This window comes from Filicampus tigris, chromosome 10 (assembly GCF_054856515.1).
Source record: "Filicampus tigris isolate MCC_2025a chromosome 10, RoL_Ftig_1.0, whole genome shotgun sequence".
NCBI lineage: Eukaryota > Metazoa > Chordata > Actinopteri > Syngnathiformes > Syngnathidae > Filicampus > Filicampus tigris.
The window spans coordinates 13,653,243-13,668,119 of record NC_141226.1 but is presented as its reverse complement, the minus strand read 5'-3'; the positions used below and the strand labels follow the sequence as shown (position 1 = coordinate 13,668,119).

The window sequence follows — 14,877 nt, the reverse complement described above, 5'->3', positions numbered from 1 at the left end:
GCAGGAAATTTATATTTTAACGAGACCAATGACTGGGAAAATGATACATTTTTAATTTTAATTTTTGATTAACAATGAAATGAAGGACCTACGTTTGTCAAAAAGAAGATTGTAAATAATAATTATTTTATCTTTATCTACTAGACAGAAATCAAAACATTTACTAATTTTGTTGACTGTTCTGCCCCTCAAATTTCCTTGAACAGTGCTGGGCAACATTAGCAATTAATTTTCTTATATTATTATTTTTTTTATAATATATTTAGAATTATATTATAATTGTGCATGTATTGTATAATATTTTATTTGATAAACCAATCAAATCAACACATTTTAACATCATAAAACTAAACTTTTCTAGATGAATTTTTGGTGCTGATGCTGAATCTGCCCTCATTTTTACTCTAGCAGGTTTGCATCATAACAATAATATTGTGTAATACAGTAATATATTTTATAATATTTAGGAATTAAGAGTTAGATTCAGCAACAGGTGGATTTTTTTCCTGGAACGTCATGGCTATAAATTACAACACAGGGTAAAAGCCGTATTGTGCAAGCTTTAAATTAAAAAAAAAAAAAAAAACATCTCAAAAACCCGATGTACTAGGTAAAAAAGGTAAAATATTTTTCAAACCAGGTCAAGAATTTGTTTAGGGGCATATAAAGCCATCCCTAATTAAAATTTACTGGTGACCAGTTTAATTTTTTGTGCATTTATTTACCACATATACATTGTGCGTGCGTATGTGTGTGTGAGAATGAAAGAGGACACGTAATTGAGCGTAATACAACACCGTGCTCTCGATCACATTACACTGAAGTGTTCTCCTTTGAGGAGGCCCTTAAGCCAAAGATGCGAGCATTATCACTCTGTCTGCGTCTACGATCAAAACAAAGCAATCAACCCATCCATCAAAGAGGGACTCTCCGGACCCATCAATCCAGACGCTCAAACTGATGTGAGGGGACCTGGCGAATGGCCGCAGTCTGAAGCGAACACGGGAGCTTAGCTTGGAGATGTTTATCATGTTGTGCTTTGTGGGACATGAAGACAGGATTTCCTGTCTGCCTGTCGGGAGGTGGAAGTCATTGAGACAAAAAGCTGCAGATGCTCTTCACGGAATAACTTCATTCAGGAAACTAACGTTTTCCTTAACACAAGACTTTTTTTACTTGAAGTTTATAACACATGCAGATTGTTATATTGCACAGCTCTAACCACATGTTTGAGCCATGCTTTTTCTGCTGCAAGCCCTTGGTAGCTGAAATCTCTCTCACCGAGTCGTCGCAGGGTTCTTCTTCGTCCACGCCGCAACAATGAGGTGCTATACGGCTACACCAGCGCCAAGCCCCTGTCCACAGGCTGGCTATCCTGTCAGTTTTTTTTTTTTTTTTTTTATTTGCATTGCTCTTCCGCATTCTCTCGGTCATATGCACACATTAACAGCAGATAACGAGGCGCTCTAAAGTGACCCAACCAGTCCAAAGCTCTACATGCTAGCTGTCAAGTTGGACTAAAAAAAAAAAAAAAAATCCACTCTTCTCACTCTTCCATCTCTGCAAACTGTGCATACACTTAGTAGACAACAAGGCGCTCTAAAGTGCCCATTCTTTTCCCCCTCCCTTTGTCGCTCTTCCACCTTTTTCTGCATGACCTCCGTGCACTCACAGCAGAAAATGAGGCGTTCTAAAGCAGCCATGCCAGAGGACTACCCGAATCGAAGATGTATATTCAGGATCTAGCCATAGCTAGCTGTCTAAAATCCCGGACTTCAAAGTGGGCCACATGGCGCCAATTCAGCCATTACATCCCCCCCCTGTGTCATATTCCAACTTGAGTGGTCCCATCTGAGATGATATTCCAGGCTTGGTGAAGACTTTTGTTTAGCGTTTGCGTCCCAACAGTGACTCAAGTCTCTAGATTTTGTAGAGCGTCTTGTGGGTCCTTCCCAGCTGTTGACTTGTTCCATTGCGAGTGGTCTGCACATGTTGCGACTGAAGAGGGCTACGCCCCCGCCGGCCTTCATCCCAACTCGAAAAGTTGATCCCGTGACCAAAGTGTCCTACTTACTTGTTTCCCAGCTCCAGGCCTTGTGTGCCGTGGTGTCAGGAAAATCCTGCAGTTTGCTCAAACAAACGTCCTTCTTTCGCTGACCCGCTTTGAGCGCTCGCTCTCCGCGGAGGAATGCGGCTAACGGATGTCGAAGTAGAGCGTGTAGATGTGCTCTGTTAAAGCAGCTGCCAATCAAAGCAACCAAATGCAGACTGAATGTACCCAGAAGTGCCTAAGATGTCATTAAATAGCAAATGAAGTATATACAGAGCATCTGGAAAATGTTCACAGCACTTCACTTTTTCCACATTTTTTTTTGTTAATATCTTAATTCCGTAACTGATTCAGTTAATTTTGTTTTGTTTACACCAAATTAAACCAATTACACACAGCACCCCAAAATGGCTGTTTGAACTACTTTCTGCATTTCTATCCCAATGTTGAACAGCAGTGTACCTAAAAACACACCATATGATTAGATGCTTTGCTGATGCACCTTTAACAAAAATCACAGCCTCAAGTCTTTTGGAATATGAAGCTTGGTACAGCTTTCTTTGGCCAGTTTTGCCCATTCCTCTTTGCAACACTTCAAGCTTGTATTTCTAAGCATTGAGCTATATTATCATCATTTATGGCACATCTTGTACTGTACGTCATTAAATGCAGCAGTGCTCCGTCATTATCTGTGGCGTACAGTATTTCTTCTTTCTGAATGTTTTGGTTTGGGTGTACAGTAAAAAGTGTTTCTATGTCAATATACCGCTACACACGCATGGACACGTTTGCCCCAGTTTTTGCCTACACAGGCCCGCCACTCACTCTACACATAAACAAGCACCGGCCATTTCATTAGGCATGCCATCCCATAACATTGAATACCAAAGGTCCAACAACACTGCCAGGAAATAATATGTTTTTACGACATCATACTGAGAGCTGGTTCTAATATTTTGCACACATATGAACTTTTCTCCCCCAATATGTTGTTGTAATCTGACAGCCAGCGGTCGCATGACGACAAACGACAGAGCTCCGAGTCTTTTCCACGAAATAATCCCACGCTGCGACCTGTGTCCATTCACCAAATGTTCCCAGCCACTCGCAAATAATCCTCTTGTTCCAAAAATACAGAATAAAAAAAAAAAAAAACAAGTCTTGTGTCATTTTTGTCTCACTATATCACAGGATTATGACGTACCTGTAGCTCCACAGCAACCAGACATCACAACAATAAAGATCAAACTGCTACCGTGATAAATCTTTCTTAACTTAAACAAGCAATGTGACATGTTAATATTCTTAATTATAAGTGAAAGCAAATATCTGTTAAGTGTTCCCATATAGACTTCTTTGTCTTGAAAAGGTTGCTCAAAACTTTTTTCTACTGTGGATTTATTTAATAACAGAACTTTTCAATAAGTACATTCATATTTGTTGTGGCTAATGTGCACCTATTGTTTGTTTAGTGCTATTTTTAATTGTTTTATGTTTTTGAGAGCTGTTTGCAAAGTCAAAATCCTGTGTCATAATCTACTTGATGCAATGACTGATTCTGATTGCTATCCGGCGAGGCTAACATAGCCTACAAGTTGGGACAAAAGTACAACTCTTTGTGTTTCCAGACACCACCTCAATGGATTTGAAAGGTAACCAAATATATGTGCTTGAACAGACTTTCAGCTTTAATTTGCGCGAATTTACATCCAAATCAGGTAAACGGTGTCAAAATTACAACAGCGTGCCTCCCACTTTTTAAAGGGGAAGTCAACCCCCCATAAATTCTTTGCAATATGTTCTATGCGCCTTCACTAATCTAAACATGGCATTCTGATTAATATTGCGTGGAATAATATGAGTTAAGCAGCAAAATCCACCCATTTTTAGCTATCTCAGGGGGTATCTATTTTGTCACTTCTGTCAACTAAAAAATGACATCACAGTTGCTCAGGGCTCAGGTAACGACCAATCACGGCTCACCTGTTTTCTGAAGCTGAGCCACGATTGTCATTTTCAGTCGACTGCCAAGTGGCAAAATGGTCATTACTTGACTTGCTAGCAATGGCTAACATAAGAGCTTACACCTTCACTCAAAAGATCCTTCACGTCAAACGTCACAAACATATGGACAACTTCAATCATCGAAGATCCAAATTAAAATCCTTCATAACTAACATAGCTAACGCTAACGTAGCAGTCTACAGAATGACTAGGTGCTCAAGACTTTCGCTTTCAAAAAGTTGGTCAGAGTGTTGTCGTGATCTTAAGCGAGTGTCGGTCTTAGGGCTCGGTCACTAATTGCCGGCATCCATGTGACGAATGTGTCGGTTCAGTGACACGAAGAATTAAAAAGCACAACGAACGGTTGCTGTGGTAACCTCACGTACATCAAAAAAAAAAAAAAAAAAAAATCGGAGGTGGCGGGGGCTGATTTGTGAGCGTAGATTAATGATGACTGCTTCTACTTAGGGTGATGAGGCTTTGTGGGCTAAATATAGAGCACAGGGCTTCCTTTGACAGCCTGCTGATGATTCGCCTGGGGGCACAGCAGACTTCAACTTCATTACTCATCTGCTTTGCACCTCCTTCATCCTCCTCAGGCCGACTCCATATTCGTACATGAACATGAACAGTAGCTCATATGAAGCTTTATTTCACGACTCAAGTCAGAAAAAGTCTCAAGAACCCATGCGTGAAACTGAACAGGAACTCGCCCATTTTGTGTAAATTACATTGGTAGTTCTGAAATACGCTCCAAGTGTGCACTGGTTCTCTCCGACCGTTCAGCAACTCAGAGTTTTCAAATGTACCGTTCGGTTAAACAGAGTGCTTCAAAAAAGTAGTACCGGAGCACGCTCCAGGCAACTCCAACTGACATCAGGCAGTACAGATGAAAACAGTTAAAGCACAATCTGCTGATTAGTTAAGTACATAGGCTGCGTTGGGAGGGGAGCGTAGGGCTGTGCAATTAATCGAAATGCATTAACAATTATGATTATTACACTCTACGATTACAAAACTGGCATAATCGGGGAAAAAAAAGATGATTAATATCCATTTATACCCAACGCACTACTGTATGTATGTTTAAAAAAAAAAAAAAACATAGCCATTGATAAATCTTAAGTCAATATAAAAGCCCACTGACATGCTCACGGGAAATCAGCGGAGCTGGGCACTAAAAATTGAGCGTCTGTTATTCGTCATCCGTCTGCAGCGTGGGTACCCTCCCGTCATCCGTCATTCGCCTTTTTTTCCAGGGGTAAAAAAATAGTACCCGTCTATAGGCCAGTCCGCCTCTAATTTTAAACGGCCGTCTATCAGCGAGTCCGACTAAACTTTCACTCGCAACTTTCTTCTTCTACTCTTTTTTCTATTTTGTGTACGCCCTGTATGAACGGCACCACCCCTAAGAGGCAAACGCACACACAACAGGAAAAGTAAAGCTGCTGTCAAGTTTTTACACTGTATTTAAATTCATTTAGGACGCTTGATGTTATTTTTGTAAATATTTATTATACGTTGTCACTAATTTATTTTCTGGTTATTTTTTCAAGTTATATTTAAAGTTCCGTTTTCAAAGATTTAAGGAATATTTAGGGCACGAAATATGATACCCAAGATCCCAGGTTAGTCCAGTAGGTCCCAGTATTTGTGAAAATAAAGAACAAAAATAATACAAATAAATACGCTATAGAGATAAGGCCGAGGCTTATTCACGGTTTGAATGTGTTTAAAGAAAGTAAGCAAAGTTGTAGCAGGAGAATGAAAATGCAAGAGGCTTAAATTCCATATATTTACAATGTCATTTTGTACTTGACAAAAAGAAGAGTCTTCAAGGAAAAAGCGTTCCACTTGCAGCGACGTGTACAAAATTGAATAGGTAGTCTGCCGTTTTGGTTGGTAGCAGCCACTTTGCGCTCTGTCGCGCTCCCAGGAAAGTTAGGGGGGAGGGGGAATAGAGCCCCTCACAAGTTTCTACTATTGACCCAAAACGTGGAAAACGTGTCAATCATAACAGGAGGCACGATAAAGTCTCAATAACACGTGTATAAAATCAATAATAAGTCGCTCATTTGTGTTTGAAAACCATTTCACAGTCATGCCACCTGGAAAGAAAAAAAGGGGAAAAAAAGAAAAATTAAATAGATCCAGTTAACCAAACAACTCCTTCTGCTAACCCTAACCCTTATGTTGTGTGACATTCAGTCCCTAAAAAATGTTAATAGTGCCTGGCCTTTAAAAATACGGGCCTACATAACAATTAAGGTCAAAGCAATGTAGGTAGATGATTTTTTGTGGTCATATTGAGCATTACACAACACCTTTTATTGTTATGCGCGGGCTTGTTTCCAAAACAGTCAGACTTTTACAGCATGCTACACCCGGAGCCTATCATGAGGTCAATATGTTATTCTGCACATTTTCCCTTTAGAATGGCTACTCCAAGTGGCCTTTAACTACAATTCGGCCATTTTACAATGCGGTTCATCTCGGATCAAGCCTCCCACGCTTTGTGCAGCGGTCTAGCCGCTTGACTCTAGCCTCTGGCATCGATACATAAAACATGGTTGAGGCGGCGCCTTGCCCTCAAAGAGAGCGATTCATGTGAGGGGACAGTGCGAGCGAGTCATTGGTTGAAAATGACGGGAAGAGGAAACGCATCGGGAGGTTAACGACGACCCACTTCTGGAGCGTAAAAAGGCAAGATAGTGCAAGTAGTTGGGTTAGTTTATCCGCATCATTTATAAACCAGCAGCCAATCACTTCATACTCAATATTTTGTTCTTTTTGCTCTCAGAGCTTCTCACAGGTCAAAGCATAAAAACCAGGTCAAAAATGACAAGATCACAGCGAGGTCACATATTTTATGCCAAATGCAAAATTCCTGATTTGTACTTTTTTTTTCTTATAATTTTTATCCATGAGACAGAATGAAGGATGCTGCTTAGCTGGTTCATTTTTGGTAGTGATCAAACTCTACCTTCAGGACAACGCCTCAGGTTAATTTTATCAGTAACAAAGTGAAGAATGGACTGACAATGAACTACATCAAGTCGCATGTCGAATTACAGCTAGTAATGCAGGCTTTTTAGAACTGACATTATTTTCTCACATATGCAATGACCAGAAAACCACTCACCACTCTTAAAATCCATAGGATTAGATAGATTCTATATATCCATAAATTTTGAATGAAGGCAATGGACTGTTCTTGTTTGTTGACGAACGCCTTCAACAACCAAGAAGAGTCCACTTGCCTCCATTAAACTTTTACACTATTTGCATTCTGCAGAGTTGCTCAAGCGACATCTCCATAGGGCCAGGTCGTACTTGTCAAGGTGCGTTTTTTACTCCCGAGCAGTGTCAGCGTCAGCGGGCTCATGGGGGAAGCTCTTAATCCCGCATTGTGCCGGTTATGGAAGTGGCAGGCTCTGGCCGGTGACAACCAAATGAACCGGAACGTCATCGGAACGCACGACTCCACGCGAGGAGCCGGATTTTATCGCCAGCATGTATCCCGCATAACAGCAGACAACTCCAGGTGGGCTCAGATGACAATTTGAACGATCCTTCATGGAATTGACTCCAGATTAAAAACTAATCGGACTTGATTTGTTTCCTTCTTGTCTAAAAGGTGTCTTGCCTTTTAGAGTTACAATTTGTCATTACTGATATTTCAACATGTTTAACAACTGCTCGTTTATCCAACAGTTTTGCCACACAATTCACTTAAATGTAGTAGCCTGAAGTACGTGCAGTAGATAGCGATGAAGAAGAACGTAGAGTCCGGTGGAAAAGGAATACGGATGCAATGTCATTGTGTTAACTACAAAATAAAGTCAATAAAAAGAAATACAAGAATATTTCTTGAGAATATCACAAGTTATACAATAAATCAATACTGGAATGGATAACACTGGTTAACAAATTTGTACTACATTTTCCAAGTCAGAGATGCCCTTTTCTAGAAGGTTTTTTTTTTGCGTTGATTCCAAATCTGCCTTTGTGTTAACAACCAAACATGGCTCCCCTTCAGAAAACAGGTGAACCGTGATTGGTCATTATCTGAGCCCTGAGCAACTTCGATGTCATCTTCAGTTGACAGAAGTGACAAAATGGCCGCCCCCTGAAATGGCTAAAAGTGGGTGCATTTTGCTGCTTAATTTATATTCCACAAACGCCATATTAATCAGAATGCCTTGTTTCAACCGGTGGGCTTGCATAGAACATATTGTGGAAAAAAAATGTTTGAGGTGACTTCCCCCTTTTAAGTCATATTCTACAAAGACAATATTAATCAGAATGCTGTGTTTTGACTAGTGGAGGCTCATACAACATTTTTTTTTTTTAAAGATTTTTTTGGGGTTGACTTCCCCTCCTCCTCCAAGAAAGGGAAATCATGGAGGGAATGTCAAGTACTGTCAAACAGACATTACCTGCGTTGTAGCAACAGCTAGTGAGAATCAATAGCTACGTCCTCATTTTTCTTGGTCTAACTCAAAACCTCAAGTCCACCACAGCGCAGACGTCTGTGTGGTGAAAGCCAGATTAACTGTTGCGACACCTGATATGCCACCGCGGCCTTGCGGGCTTCAGTCGAAAAGCGACTGCAGTGAGCTCTGGGAGCACTTTTCCATCAGGGAGTCAGTCATATTTGACACCCGCTGGAATGGCCACACTTTTTTCCCCTCATCCAGCTCATTGCTCAGGTATGAGAGGACTTCTCTGGATGTCAAAGAAAGCGCGCTGTTTAGCCTTTTTTCCTCGGGAAGCATTCCTCTGTAATGACAGGGGAAGTTACAGTACACACCGCTATGCATAAACATCACAGCGGGAGAAAAGACGGCGGACTCACTTTGGAACATTTGTAAACACTATGCATGTTCCGTTCGTTATTTATTGAAACAAAGGCTTTTGTATGGAACCCAAAGTTCTTTCAAAAGTAAAAATAAAGATGAGCAACCCGCGGCTCTTTCATCCCTATGTTGCGGCTCTGCGTGGCTTGGGAAAATAATTTGTACGTGTCCGATTCAACTATATGTTATTTGTCTCAAAAACGGGGATCATGCCTTCTTATTAAGTCAAAGTTTTTAAACTTCTTTCGTCAGCATTCGCCTTCTCCAGTGACATTTGACAGCACTTGAGCATGCCGGCTGCCTCCTGACACGCCGGCGAGCTGCCAGCGACACCAAAACTGCACAAGATCTAAACAAATTCTTTTATTTGTGTGTGTCTGTTTGTTTGTTTGTAGTTGTAAATTGTAAGATTATTGTGATCTCGAAGTATTAAAATAAAATTGTATATCATCGCTGTCGGCCGAAAAGCTAGGAAGTCCAAATATCGTCAAATTCTTTTTTTCCCCCCCACAAATCAATTCTAATGGTCCGGTCCTACTTCTTCTGATATTTTTATGCAATTCTATCCAATTTAAAGCGGTGAAAATAGCAAATACCCAAATAAAGTATGATTTCACGGCCGGGGGTGCGTGCGACACAATGCGGAAGCCGTGTGGCATAATGGCCATCCCGATTTATTGTCTAGTAGTGTTTTGTTTTCTTTTGTTGACAATAATGAGTGGAAATAGTGAGGCTCACTGGATTACGTTGGCTTGTTTGTTTAATATGATTGATGAATGCTTTGTTGGAAAAAGACCCCTCCTCAATCATTTGTTGTGAGGTAAGACAGTCATTTTAATATGCATTTTATAGACGCGGTTAGCGATGAATAGGCTAATATCTTCATTTCAGATGTCATTAAGTGTTTGCGGCTCTCAGTGTTTTTTTTCCCGTGGAAACCGGGTCGAAATGGCTCTTTGAGTGATAAAGGTTGCCGACACTTGGTCTAGACCATATGGCCTGAAAATTGATGGTCGTTGATTTATTTATTTTTTTCACACACAAATCCAATTTCTGATTTCAATCAAACTTTTCCCCTCAGGTTACAAAGAAGCAAATGCTAATCACATTATTCAAATCAAGGTTTTGCGCTTGGGTTTGTTCCCTTCTAGGATTTGCTTTATTCCTCCTGATGCCAAACAAGCATTCAAACCATTTTTTCAACTGATTTTTCACCATTTTCACCTTTGATGTCATATTCCTTCGACAGAAGTGACAAAATGGCCGCCCCTGAGATAAAAACAGGTGGATTTTGCCATTTAACTCATATATTCCATAAACGCAATGTTAATCAGAGTGCCTTGTTTCAACTCGTGGGCCTGCATAGAACATATATTTGGGGGAAAAAAATGTTTGGGTTGACTTCCCCTTTAACAGAACTAATGCAAATATTTTTTTCTTTTCACATAATGTGGAAATGTTTTTTATCACAACATGTATGGAAACACGATGCTTTTCTTATTCACTGCCATGCACAATTCTATTCATCAACTGAAATGCATCCATTGCAACATAATTCATCAAGTACGCTTTTCAGGGAGTGGAAGAAGGTTTTGACCAACAGGTCCCTGTAGATGGCGGCATTGGAGCGCTTTGGATTGGAAATCAGCACAGCTTTTGAATTGTTAAAAACCAGGCGACGATTCTAGACTTTTACATCGATATGTGGGAGAAAAATGCCAAGAAGTCGGACGGAACAAGTTTAGGCACCTCACACTCCAATAGAGTATGTTTGGTGTAAACAGATTACTGTGTGTGCCGTGGCAGGTAGTAGAAAGTGTGTCGTGAATGAAAGATGATGAAGTTCATGAAGTGAATGATGGACGCTGTGTAAAAAAAACAAAAAAAATGACAATAACAATATCAACTGACATACAAATCAAGCCATGCGATTACGCCATTTTTCTCAATTGTGTATTTCTAATTAAATGATTATTTTGCATCAAAAGCCTTTTCTCTGTCTTGTTTTTGTTGTCTTGTAGTTTGAGGTGTTACAGAAGCAAAATATAATAGTGTCAACGTCACTATTCTGCTTGACAAGTTTCTTTCACAAAAAAGGCTTTTCTCCGCTTTTTGGTCTGAAAGTAGTGTTTTTCGGTGAAATCAACCTATGTTCTACAGCTGATTACGAAAATGGAAAAAGTGTGAAAAAGATTTCCAAGTAAAAGAAGAGTTGTCACTCTTTCTTGTTATAGTTGGATCTGTGCTTACATTTTCACAGAACACTATATTTTGTGGTTCTTGAAAGATCAGTCAAAATACTGTTGTCTCTTTCTATCCATCTGTATAACGCAGATAGGGGGGTAAAAAGTGTCACGGTTACAGCTCTAGCTCTGCATTTTCATATGGTTCAAAATAAACAATTCTGCCCTTCAGGCAAAGTCCAAGAGTAAAAAGCTTTCTGGAGATCAAAGGGAAGAAAAAGTAACAATCCCCGCATAAACACAGGTTGATCTGATAAGATGTATCTGATAGACAAAAGTGTCTGAACACGTTCCGTGGAATTTGATGACACTTGGAAATGAAACCCGACTTGACGCCAAGTAGATTTATTCATCCTTATCCTCATTAAGGTCGCAGTCAGGTGAGCTGGAGTCTATCCCAACTGACTTTTGGTCACCAGCCCATCACAGGGCACATATTGACAATCCAAAAAAAAATAAAAAATAAAAAATAGACAATCAAAGGACTGGTTGCCACATAGACTAACAACAATGTCCATTTGTATGGACAATTTGTGTGTGCAATACAGTGGTGCCTTTAGATACGAGACTTTTGAGAAAAAAAATTCTTAAATTCTTTGAAATTTGAGAAACCGCTTGGCCAATTTATTGTCTTGAGATACAAGCAAAACTTTGAAATACAAGTGCACTCCAGGCCAACACCGCTGGATAGCGGTAGCGATCCAGATTTCCATAGGCGCATTTCTCCTGCATCACTTTCAGTGACAGGACCATAAACCTTTCATGCCAGTTTCGCTCATTCAACCTTGAAATGTATTAAGTACTTTTACATTAAATTCAGCAAGACAATATAGGGGTTAGAAGTAACTTTAAAAAAGTTATGTTTTCCAAAGCACACTCTACCTCAGTCAACCCTTTCCTTTGAACAAACCCCATCAACTTGCTGTTAGCTTAGTGGCTAGCACAGATTTACCCTGTTAACTTGCCAACCATTTGTTTCTTTCGTTGGCATTTTGTGATAAAAGGGCTGACAAAGGTGGCTTTAAAGGCCGTGAAAGGGGAGTGTTGTGGCAAATAAATAGTTGGCTGGGTGTTTTGCGAGCAAACATAAATAGCGATACAGCAGCCCTCCCCACCCCTGCCCCCAGTCAACCAGCCGTGCCCACTGCCAGACAGGGTGCAAGGGGGGCATGGCCCACCCTGAATGAAAAAACTCACTTTTCTACCATACATGTGGGATTTAATGACACACACACACCCTCTTAATTAACTATTGCCTCCTCTTGAGTGTACTTTGATGCCAAAAACATGTAATAAGCGCCTAAAACACACCTAAGTAAGAGAGGTAATATTGTGTATTTTGCAACCCGTTTCAGGCTTGAAACCCTACGTACTTTGAAACCCTATCCAAGGCTTGAATCCTCGCCTATACTGTATACTTTACTTTGTCACTGTTGGTCATTATTTTCAGATACAAAATTATCTTGTCAACATGTACACTTATGATTTTTAGGATATTAAGTCAATAATTTAATGTTTCATCAGATATTTTGGGGTTACAACTCACTGTGGTTAGGATAAAATCATTCTTATGAGCTTGTCGGTCATCATTTAATCACTTTTTCCACCACTTCCAGTTCCAGATGATAGTCTTGAGACATTTTACTTTATTATGTCATAGTTTGACAACTTGACTCATTATAATGAAGGCTATAAAAATTATTCATGAAGTCATCAATCGGACCCAATGTTGTAATTTGGAGCTAGTGAGTCAGCATTTGGGGATGACTTCACATTTCACAATTTTTAATAAGAATCGTGATGATTAGCACCACAATGTTCTAAAAGTTTGTTTTTGGTGACACTGCTAACATGCTGACCAGTTAACAACTTTAGGAAACTTCTCATACACTTCCCTCATGAGCCCAACATTCCCAACTGGTTCCAAAACATTTTAATAAAATGTGTACAGTCCTACTGATGCCAACAAGATAACCTGTTAACATCTCCTGGAAGCTTCTCCAACCTTTCCAAAGTCTTCCAAATCACTCCAACAGGATCGAAAAGAAAAGCCCACGGACAATTGCAACCATATATAAGAGTGAAGAGTCTCACTGATGCTAACATGCTAAGCAGGTAGCACCTCCTGGAAGCTTTTACCACTTATCCCAAGTGAGCCCCAAATTCCCAAGTCCGTCTAAATGTTCTTAGAACGATACCAACAAACTTTAGGCTAGGTTCACACCACAGGTCTTAATGCTCAATTCGGATTTTTTTTAAAAATCCGATTTTTTGGTGTAAGCGTTCATATTACATTGTAAATGCAACCTCGGTTTTGTCTGCCTTATGAACAAATGTGTCGCCAAAGTGAACCACATACGCAGAACGACGTGTTTGCGGAAGGAAATGTGGTCCAGCCTGTCGGGGAATTTATACAGTGAAGCAAGTAGGTAGGAGGTAGAAAAATAAATACAAGGGAAATAATGAGGAGAAGCTTTAATATCTCATTTCATGGAGACATCACTAACGATGATGTCACGTTACAACGTCGTAAAAAATTAATCGATCTGAACCGTGGCTGAATTACTACTACCACCATAAATGTCCACTTTATGCTTCACTTCATGTCAAGTGGGATTAAATGAAAGTGAAATATAAAGTCAATAGTGTTTTTCAAAACAACTTCCTGCAGTGTGAACCTAGCCAAAGATCCAAAATGCTGTACACACTTCTACTGATGTTAATTGGCAAGAATCTCCCGGAAGGTTCTCACAGTCTTCTCAAGTGAACTTAATGATCCTAACTGCATCCAAAATGTTCCATATCAGTCCTGCTAGACCTAAAACAGTCAATGGAACAACACAAGATTATAAAAGTGTGAACTGTATTGCTGCTGCTGCCACTAACGGCCGTGGGAGGCATATAGGACAATTCAAATGAAAATGTGGTTAACTTTGAAGAGAATACAATGTTACCAATACATCAACTTTGGCAAAACTTAAGTGCTATTTGTATAAGTGTATTTTTCACTGTTGGACATCTAACAACGCCTTCTCACAAAAAATAAGATTGTCAACAGGGGAGTGTCCATTACCTGAATAATTGATGTAATAATCGATAGGATAATCGATTCTAAAAATATTCATTGGTGACAGCCCGACAATCATGTATGAAGATGAAGGCTTTACTGCCTTGATGTTGGCGACGCCTTGCGCTGAGTTTCTGGAGCAAAAATGACAATAACCAGTTAAAAGAAGTACTTGAACTGGCTATTGTTTTACAAATCTATATTTCACACTATTAAATTAAACAGCCCTTTTGTATTCAAGTTGACAGCTAACTGCGTGCAATAAAATGACAGAACAAACAATGGAGATGGCATTTTTGCTTCTCCAGGTGGATAATTTTAGTTTGGCTTAAATTTCATTAATACAAGGAGGACTCAAATAGAATTTGACTATTTCATTTAACAAGCTCCAAGCAATACATATTTTTTAAAGAGTTCAACGTGTTTTTTCGTGCAGAAGTAACATTTCGTGTTCACTGTAGCAGTTCATTGATTTCATAAATGCAACATACTGTAGTTTCTTAGACATACTGCATTAGGTAAAAAAAAATAAAATTAAAAAAAAAGAGACATATGTTGTGCTGTCCTCAGTGTTGATTTTCATTCATTCATTTTTTTTTTTTTTATTGTGGGCGTCTGTCCAAATTTTTGAGTTTCAGATTGCCGACGCCTGGG

The 14,877-nt window shown here is 39.7% G+C and overlaps 1 protein-coding gene across 8 annotated transcripts in view; it reads right to left on the bottom strand.

Moving 5' to 3' along the window:
- pard3ab (par-3 family cell polarity regulator alpha, b) overlaps positions 1–14,877 on the bottom strand; it is a 132,662-nt gene that overhangs the window by 116,920 nt on the left and 865 nt on the right. The gene's annotated exons all lie outside the window — the stretch shown is intronic.